We start from the raw sequence: 10,040 nt of genomic DNA, 5'->3' as shown, positions 1-10,040 counted from the left end.
ATTTTACTCTCATTTTATCAAGTAAAAACATAACACATACCAGAGTAAAATTTTACTTTCATTTTATCAAATAAAAACAGAGTACATACCAGAGTAAAATTTTACTCTCATTCTTTCAAACAAAAAACAGAACACATAGAACCAGAGTAAAATTTTACTCTTATTCTCTCAAACAAAATCAGATCAAACACAACAAAAATAAATCAAAAACAAAAACAAACAAACAAAAATAATAATTAATTAACATACCTGATTGAGAAGAAAAACCTCTAAAACTCAATCAACACTCACAAATTTCAATGAAATTCTCAAAATCTGATACAGATTTGTACATATTTGAAATGTAAACTCTCGTTTAATTGAGAGTGTTGATCGTCGGCGACGAGATCGTCTATTGTTGACCAAGAGAGAGATCTTTGGCTGTGAGATCTTCAGATCTGGAGATCGTCTTGATTGATTTCGCAGATTGCGTTCCTAATTTCGCAAATTGTCGCAGATCCGTATACTATATATCAACTCAGATTTCAAATATATGATATATATATATATATATATATATAGAAGGGCAATATTGCCATAAAAATAAATATAAATAAAAATACAAAAAAAAGATAAATTATAGAATGTCCTTATTGAGGCAAGCATCTCCTAGTTAGGGGCTTTTTGAAAGAAAATTGATTGAGTTATCCATTACCCTAATAAAAAGTCCGAAAATGGGGGGTTTCACCAAAAAAACCCTTGATAGTTTACCCTATATTTATTTCCAAGTTCATCCAAAAACAAAAATAAAAAATTCTAAGTTTTCCTATATGATTAGAATATCATTTAGTGTTTGGAAAGTGGCTAATATAATTAAAAAATTAAAAAGTCAAGAAGACAAAAGTTCTTCCTATTCTTCATACATCCTGTACTTTCTTCTTCTTCTTTTTTATTTATAAAATGTCAAAAAAATCATTCCAAATTAGTTTAATTTTTTTCACCTTTTATTTTAATTAAAAATAATAATAAATCACTTTCTAAACAAATTATTAATATAATTTTTTTTTTCATATTTCATAAAAATAAAAATAAAAAATCAATTTAATGATTTGAGTGACTTTTTTAACCGAACTAAACAGTAATACATAATTTATGTTCATAATAAAGTTAACAACAATCCTACACCCACACAATTTTTCTCCTCAACAAATGAGGTGGCAAGTAAAATTTTGCACTCCAATTGGTATAAAACTTATATTATGTCTTACCGCCTCATTTGTAGAGATTGTTGAGGAGAAAATTGTGTGAATGAAGCATTTTTCTAAAGCTAAACAATATAAAAGGGATTTTTTTTAGGGTCCCTGATATTAAGATTTTATAGCATAAAGAACTCCAATATTTTCATAATATTTAAGGTCCCTCAACATTGATCTATAGAAAATTTGATCCAGAAAAATTCTTAAAATTTCATTGGACTTCCCACTCTCTAGAGAAATTCTCTCCAGAGAAATTCTGGAAATTTCTTCCTAGAGAATTTCTTCACAGAGAAAAAAACTCAACATTAACAAGAGAAAGAACCTCAAACTAGTTACTAATTTTTCAAAAAAAAAAAAAAATTCAAAAAACAAGTTCTAAAAAATAAACCAAACATCTTTGTTCACAATTTTTTCCATGCTTATTCACAATTTTAAACCAGAAAAATTTGTTTTAACCAAACTAGAAAATTTTTAACCGAACCACAAATTTCTCTGTGTTTGTTCACAATTTAAACCAGAGAAAATTGTTTTAACCAAACCAGAGAAATTTTTCCAAATTTGCATCTTTAGAATTTTACAAGTATTTTCAGGTATTATTTACTATAATAATCTCCGCATTGCATAAAGGTTCATCAGGTAACAACAAGAAGTCAAATAAATCGAAATCTAAAGCCGAAACGAAACAAACTCTCGTCGAAATTGACAAAAACAACAATAACAGTATGAAATTGAAGTTACTTTGCTCTATGATACTTACTATGTGGACCATGACTTCGAGCCCTGTTGCAGATTACAGATGGCTGACGTTACCATCTTCGACAAGAGCCACTATTCTCACCAAAGGAGAATTCAGGTCCGTCACCGAAGAACTGTCTTTGCTCGCCTCTAGAACTACCGACATGAAACCGATTCTCCACCGAGAAAAATGAGCAAAAAAATTGTGTATATATAGGTGTGTGTAGAGAAAGAGGGGGTTTTTTGAAAGTTGGCATGGAAAAGTGTAAAACTAAACCAAAATTGGATGGTTGAGATACATGGAAATAGGTGAGAGACTTTAGACGTCACAATTGTGAGCCTCTCTCATTACTAAAAATGAGAGTGGGACCTTAGGCTCATTTTCTCCGATATAAAACATGTATATAAATATGTTGGGTGTTTGACTAATTTGGATATATTAGTATATTTAAATTGAGGTTTAACTAAGACGTTGAACTTATGGGTGTTTGCACTTTCAGTTTCCTATAAAAGGAAGAAGGAAAAATCATCTTTTGATAAATGATAAATAAAAAATAAATAAATAAATAATAATAATAATAATAATAATAATAATAATAATAATAATAATAATAATAATAATAATAATAATAATAATAAATCATCAATTACGAATTACTTATGTTCTACTAGCTACGAAAACACAATGCACTGCGATCTTAAGCTAAATTTGCAGTCCAATGACTCCGAACAAATGCTTGCTAGTTCACCTTTATTTCATAGAATGGGAATTATTCGTGACTATTCTCTCTTGTACACCAAATAATTAACTCCTCCAACTCCTGTGTGACCAAGAGTAGCAAAAAAGGAAAAAAGAAAAAGAAAAGAGTAAATTTACATGCCCTCCTTTCTGAAGATATAGTCCACTGCCTCTTCAACAGTGTCAACAACCTGCACAGGCAACATATCCAACTTTAGCTTATAAATAAATTAATGAACTTAAGCTAAAAAGTACTATGCCCAATCTGATTTGTTTTTTCTTTTTCTTTTTTCGAAAAACTAAAAACTAGTTTGGTAAATAACATGAAATAAAATATAAAAAAAGAATCATTTTCATATGGTTCTCTTTTTTTATGCGGAAAAAAAAAATAAAAATATCTTTCTTATGTTTATTTTCGTCAAACTAGTTTCTATTTTTTGCAGCAGAAAAAAAAAACAAAAAAAACAAAAACAAATTTTGAAAACTAAACCAAATAAAGTGATTCATGTTTGGGAAGCAAATGTACTAAGCAACAATAGGGTTAGTTCACCAACCAGATCCGCTGGATGCTCAGCATGATTTTCCTTTCCCTTAAAAACCCCGGTCCTTGTCAGAATGGAAAACCAAGGATGTCCAGCCTGAAATGCAAAACATGAACTCCATTCCAAAAAACCCTCAAATTTCTTTATGTAAATGAAGCAGTCAACAAATAATTTTTCATTCATTCTAGAGATACCAACCTGCTTTGCACCTTTGATGTCAACTGAAGGATTATCTCCTATCATGTACAGGGTTCTAAAAACATGATTTCCACCAGTTACATATTTGCTGACTGATATGAAGAAGGCACGGTTTCCATCAGTACAGTTTCAGCATTCCTGAATACAGAAGGATTTGGCTTCCCGAAAGATGTATATTCGAGAGCATTAGGGTGAATGCTGTTGAAGAATGATTCAAAGTCTGACTTGGTCTTTTCAGGTTGTTAGTAGTGTCCATATTTTACTGAGTTTGTTTAGTCAATTGGGTAGTTGTTGCTGATATTATGCTTGTGGCTGTAGTGGTCTAAGTTAGTGCCTTAGTGGTACATAAAATTCTGTTTCGTTGTAAGCCTATATATAGGCACATTTGCTTCAGCATTTAAATTAGAAGAAGAGGACCCAACAGTTCAGTTTTTATATATTTCTTCGCCTCTGTTTTTCTGGTTTTTTGCCTCTGTTTTCAGTGTTATTTTTTTTTTATCTCCAACAAATTTGGTATCAGAGCATTGTTGAGAGAGCGAGAAGAGAGGGTAAACACGTGAGTTGAGTGAAACACCTGAGAGGAAAAACCAATGGCCAACAACGGCAATGCAATGAGTGCTGCACAACCACTCATCCCTGTCTTTAAGGGAGAAGGCTATGGATTCTGGAGTATCCGAATGATGACCCTATTCAAATCTCAAGATCTTTGGGATTTGGTAGAACAAGGCTACGCAGATCCTGATGAAGAAACAAGATTGAAGGAGAATAAGAAGAAAGATTCGAAGGCGTTGGTGATTATTCAGCAGGCTGTTCATGACAGCATCTTCTCACGAATTGCAGCGGCAACCACATCGAAGCAAGCTTGGTCAACTCTGCAGAAGGAGTTTCAAGGTGATTCAAAAGTTATCGTGGTGAAATTGCAATCACTACAGCGTGACTTTGAAACCTTGTACATGAAGAATGGAGAATCAATTGCTGATTTTTTGTCTCAGGTCATGACAATAGTCAATCAAATGCGATCGTATGGCGAGAAGATTTCTGATGAAACGGTTGTTGCAAAGGTACTGAGAAGCTTGACTCCAAAGTTTGATCACGTTGTGGCTGCCATAGAAGAATCTAAGGATTTGTCAGTTTTTTCCTTTGATGAACTGATGGGGTCCTTGCAAGCACATGAGACAAGAATTAATCGATCACTTGAAAAGAATGAAGAAAAGGCATTTCAAGTGAAGGACATAGTCACCAAAGCTGCAGAAGGTGACAGTTCGACAAGTAGAGGCCGTGGAAGAGGAGGATTCCGTGGTCGTGGTCGTGGGTATGGTCATGGTAACGGGAGAGGCAAAGGTTGCTTCGATGGGCAACGGCAGTCCGGTGAGCAAAGAAACTACAAGAATGGTGTTCAATGCTATCATTGTAAGAGGTATGGTCATATAAAAGCTGATTGTTGGTACAAAGATCAGCAAGTGAATTATGCAGCGAAAAATGAAGAAAGTAGTAAGCTTTTTATGACTCATTTTGATCCTAACAATACGTCAAGCGATGTGTGGTTCATAGACAGCGGCTGTTCGAATCATATGACGGGGATGAAATCCTTGTTCAAAGAGCTTGATGAGACGCAGAAGTTGAAGGTGCAGCTGGGAAATGCCAAAGAAATGCAAGTTGAAGGGAAAGGTACAGTGAGCATTAAAACTACCCATGGTAACATAAAGTTCTTGCATAATGTTCAATTTGTACCTAATTTAGGATATAATTTGCTAAGTGTTGGGCAATTAATGGCTGCTGGATATTCCATCTCATTTGATAATGATGCATGTGTTATTAGAGACAAGCACTCAGGCCATACGTTGATCAATATCAACATGACTCAAAACAAAATGTTCCCATTGGAAGTTTCAAGCATGGAGAATTTTGTCTTTGCCGCTAGTGGAAAAGATGACTCGAAGCTATGGCATTTGCGATACAGGCATCTCAACATCAAGGGTCTGAAATTGCTAAAAGAAAAAGGTATGGTTTTTGGACTACCGAAAATTGGTTCCATTGAATTATGTGAAGGATGCATCTATGGGAAACAAACTAGAAAGTCATTTCCAGTTGGAAAGGCCTGGAGAGCTTCAACGTGTCTCGAATTAATTCATGCTGATTTATGTGGGCCTATGCAAACTAAATCTTTTGGTGGAAGTCGTTATTTCTTGCTATTTACCGATGATTATAGTCGCATGAGTTGGGTTTATTTTTTGGAAAACAAATCTGAAGCCTTTGAGAAATTTAAACACTTCAAAGCTAAAGTTGAAAAGCAAAGTGGATTTTGCATCAAAGTTCTTCGCACTGATAGAGGTGGAGAATTTTTATCCAAAGATTTTGATCTTTTTTGTGAAGAAAATGGCATTCAAAGGGAGTTGACAACTCCTTACACTCCAGAACAAAATGGCGTCGCCGAGTGAAAGAATCGAACTGTTGTGGAGATGGCAAGAAGCATGTTACAAGCAAAGGGACTTTCGAACGGATTTTGGGCTGAAGCTGTGGCAACATCAGTTTATTTATTGAATCTTTCTCCCACAAGGGCAGTCATGAATCGAACTCCGATTGAAGCTTGGCGTGGCACAAAACCATCTGTAAGTCACTTAAGAGTTTTTGGGTGTATTGCTTATGCTTTGGTAAATTCTCAATTTCGTCATAAACTTGATGAAAAATCTGAAAAATGTATTTTCATTGGTTACTGTACACAATCCAAAGCATATAGATTATATAACCCTCTTAGTGGCAAGTTTTTAATTAGAAGGGATGTAGTATTTGATGAAAATGCAAGTTGGGATTGGCGTGGAAGTGATGAGAAAATGCAACAACAGGTTCCTATGTCCATTGGAATCTCTCCAAATGAAAGTCAAGTGCCAATTCCTACAAGTTCATCCGGTTCCTCTATGGCATCACCAAGTTCACCAACGAGAGACTTTTCGCCCACTCTTGAAGAGTCTTTGGATGAAACACCACCCAGAAAGTTTAGATCCTTGAGAGACATTTATGAGTCTTGCCAATTTGCTCTTACTGTTTCAGATCCTATGACTTATGGAGAAGCAGCTACAAAAGAAGAATGGCAAAGAGCAATGGTGGAAGAATTGGCAGCAATTGAAAAGAACAGAACATGGGAGATGATGGACTTGCCGGAAGGCAAAAATGCAATTGGTTTGAAGTGGGTGTTTAAGACAAAATTTGGTGCAGATGGAAGAATACAAAAGCACAAAGCTCGGCTTGTGGCGAAGGGATACGCACAGCAACATGGCATTGATTTCGAAGAAACTTTTTCTCCAGTAGCTCGGTTTGAAACTGTGAGAATTATTTTCGCATTGGCTGCACAATTACAATGGCTTGTTTATCAACTTGATGTGAAGTCAGCCTTTCTAAATGGAGATCTACAAGAGGAAGTTTATGTAACTCAACCAGAAGGTTTCATGATTGAAGGCAAAGAGACAAAGGTGTACAAGTTGAGAAAGGCTTTGTTCGGATTAAAGCAGGCTCCTCGGGCATGGTATAGCAAAATTGATGGATACTTTCAGCAAAATGGATTCTTGAGAAGTGAGAATGAGCCCACTCTCTACGTGAAGAAGGAAGGTAAAAATGATTTCATCATTATTTGTCTTTATGTTGATGATATCATTTATACAAGCTCCTCTAGTTCTCTTGTGGCTGAGTTTAAATCACATATGATGCATGAGTTTGAAATGTCTGATATGGGTTTGCTGCATTATTTTCTTGGCCTTGAGGTCCAACAAGCAGAAGATGGGATTTTTATTTCCCAAAGAAAATATGCCAAGGATCTTCTTAATAAATTTGGCATGCTTAATTGTAAACCAGCAACTACACCCATGAATATCAATGAAAAATTGCAGTGTGAAGATGGGGCAGAAATGGCTGATGCTAGCAAGTTCAGAAGCTTGGTTGGTGGTTTAATTTATCTAACCCACACTCGACCCGATATTGCATTTTCTGTTGGTATGATTTCTAGGTTTATGCAACATCCTTCAAAGCTTCATTTTGGAGTAGCGAAGCGGGTCTTGCGTTACATCGCTGGAACTATGGATTATGGAATTTGGTACTCAAAAGTTTTTAATTTCAAATTATGTGGGTTCACAGACAGCGATTGGGCAAGTTCTTTGGATGATAGGCGGAGTATTTCAGCAAATGTTTTTACTCTTGGATCAGGAGTAATCACATGGAGCTCAAAGAAGCAAGCCACAGTAGCATTGTCGTCCTCGGAAGCTAAGTACGTTGCAGCCACTTCAGCAGCTTGTCAAGCCATATGGTTAAGAAGAATGTTGGCTAAACTTCAACAAAGGCAAGAGGGAGCAACGAAGATCTTTTGTGACAACAAGGCAACCATCTTTATGACAAAAAATCCAGCATTTCATAGCAGAACAAAACATATAGATATGCGTCTCCATTTCATTCGTGATTTGGTTGCGAAGGAGGAGGTAACTTTGAAGTACTGTACCACTCATGAGCAGCTGGCTGATATACTGACGAAGTCTTTATCAAAAGAAAAGTTTTTCTACTTCAGAGCTTTCCTTGGCGTTTGCAACTTTGAATCAAGGGGGAGTGTTAAAGAATGATTCAAAGTCTGACTTGGTCTTTTCAGGTTGTTAGTAGTGTCCATATTTTACTGAGTTTGTTTAGTCAATTGGGTAGTTGTTGCTGATATTATGCTTGTGGCTGTAGTGGTCTAAGTTAGTGCCTTAGTGGTACATAAAAATCTGTTTGGTTGTTTTGGTTGTAAGCCTATATATAGGCACATTTGCTTCAGCATTTAAATTAGAAGAAGAGGACCCAACAGTTCAGTTTTTATATATTTCTTCGCCTCTGTTTTTCTGGTTTTTTGCCTCTGTTTTCAGTGTTATTTTTTTTTTATCTCCAACAAATGCTGCATAGGAAAATCAGTGTATTAGAATTGTGCATGACATGCCCAGAACTAGATTCAAATATGAGACACATTTATAAATCAAAATAACAGAACGAGGAACCCCTTTAAATTCAGAGTAACAGCCATATCAGTCGCTTCTCCCTATTTAGATAAGTATTCCTATTTTTTTTTTTTTTTACCTTTCTTCTAGGGGCCATTGCTTGGTGCAAAATTAGAATGCTCAGACTGCCAAGCACAAAAATACAAGTCTGAGAGAAATCACTTTGTAGCCAAAGGTTACGTCTGCTCCTCCGAGCACCCTAGACTATTGAGGACTAGTACTGGGAAATGGTACAAGACCAACATGTGCCCTCCGTCTTTCTCTATCATTTTTTACCATATCTCTCCAACAAAGCCTAAAATAAATATGGCCAGTCTCCACCATACCTCCTTGCACCCCACCACACTGCCATACCACTACTGCACTATCTCATATATATATAGAATTCCTATACATGTATAAACATATATAGTTCACCATGTATACATAACCTCAATCCCATAAGAGTGTCATCACAACTCAATCTCCAACACCCAATTCCAACTATCACCCAACAACCAATACTATCAATCTATTTTGTCATATATATGTATATAAATGTATATTTCTCTATATTTAGACATACAAACCATACATTTACAAGAAAGAGGGAGAGAGATGGAACCCTGGTGGCGTGAACATAAAGTGAAAGTGGAAGCATATTTAGAGAAAAAAAGGAGCCACTGGCTTCCTCAAAACACAATCCAAGAACATGTCTTCCTATTGACTTTTTGAATGAGACAAACAAGGGAAAATTCATTATATTTCAGTTTATAAATTTGCACACACATGTTCATTCTTTGTTAATCTCACTATTGGAACAATTGGCAGACGAAGTCATAGTTAGGGAATGCTCATGTAACTTTCCCTAGAAAAGGAAAAATAAAAAGACGTAATCTGACCAATCTACAAGCTGTATCAACACCAAGCAATAATTTTATAATTAGTATTTGTTTTTCTCCCATTCTTTTGGCAAAATAAAAAGACATAATCTGACAAATCTACAAGCTGCATCAACACCAAGCAATAATTTTAATTTAGTAGCTAAATGTGGTACCTTCACTAACTAAATTAATTTAAGTTGGCATTTTTGTTCGCCGAAATTAATTTAGGAATCCCTCCAAAATTCTAAGTCCCCCTCTAAAACTTTTAATTACAATTGCCGACTAGATTTAGTCGCTAAATAAAAGTAAAATAAATACCGACTAAATAATTTTTAGAAGCTAAAAATTGTAAATTTAGAGACCAAATTTTTTTTTTAAGATCGGCAAAGAAAATCTTTATTGATGAAAGCATATAAAAGAGATATAGAACATCAATAAAGAGGAACTTGGAGCTAATTGAAGCTCCAAGCTCCAGTTGGTGAGAAACCAACAAAACAAAACAAGAAGAAAAGCATAACAGAATTCAGGCCATGACTGGAAGCCCAGTCTTCACCCTGGTTAGCACACATTTCTGCACCAAAACTGAACAAAACTGGCCAAACCCAATCCAAACCGGCACTCAATCAAAACAACTTCAGTCCAGCAGCATAGTAAACCAGCAAACTAACTCAAGCAGACAACAGAGGGGCAAGCTAACTCAAGCACCAAACATCCCTGCA

General features: G+C 35.3%; 1 long non-coding RNA gene across 1 annotated transcript; it reads right to left on the bottom strand.

The window, feature by feature from the left end:
• Positions 1-2,819: 2,819 nt before the first annotated feature.
• LOC114306466 (uncharacterized) lies at positions 2,820-3,651 on the bottom strand. The gene is made up of 3 exons (XR_003644690.2): positions 3,450-3,651; positions 3,264-3,347; positions 2,820-2,900 (listed from the first exon to the last, which is right to left on the bottom strand). It is a non-coding gene; the product is annotated as an uncharacterized LOC114306466 (long non-coding RNA).
• Positions 3,652-10,040: the final 6,389 nt, after the last annotated feature.

This window comes from Camellia sinensis, chromosome 3 (genome assembly GCF_055761805.1).
Source record: "Camellia sinensis isolate YWXY chromosome 3, ASM5576180v1, whole genome shotgun sequence".
Lineage (NCBI taxonomy): Eukaryota > Viridiplantae > Streptophyta > Magnoliopsida > Ericales > Theaceae > Camellia > Camellia sinensis.
The sequence above is the reverse complement of the archived record's forward strand: the minus strand, read 5'-3'. Positions and strand labels throughout refer to the sequence as shown.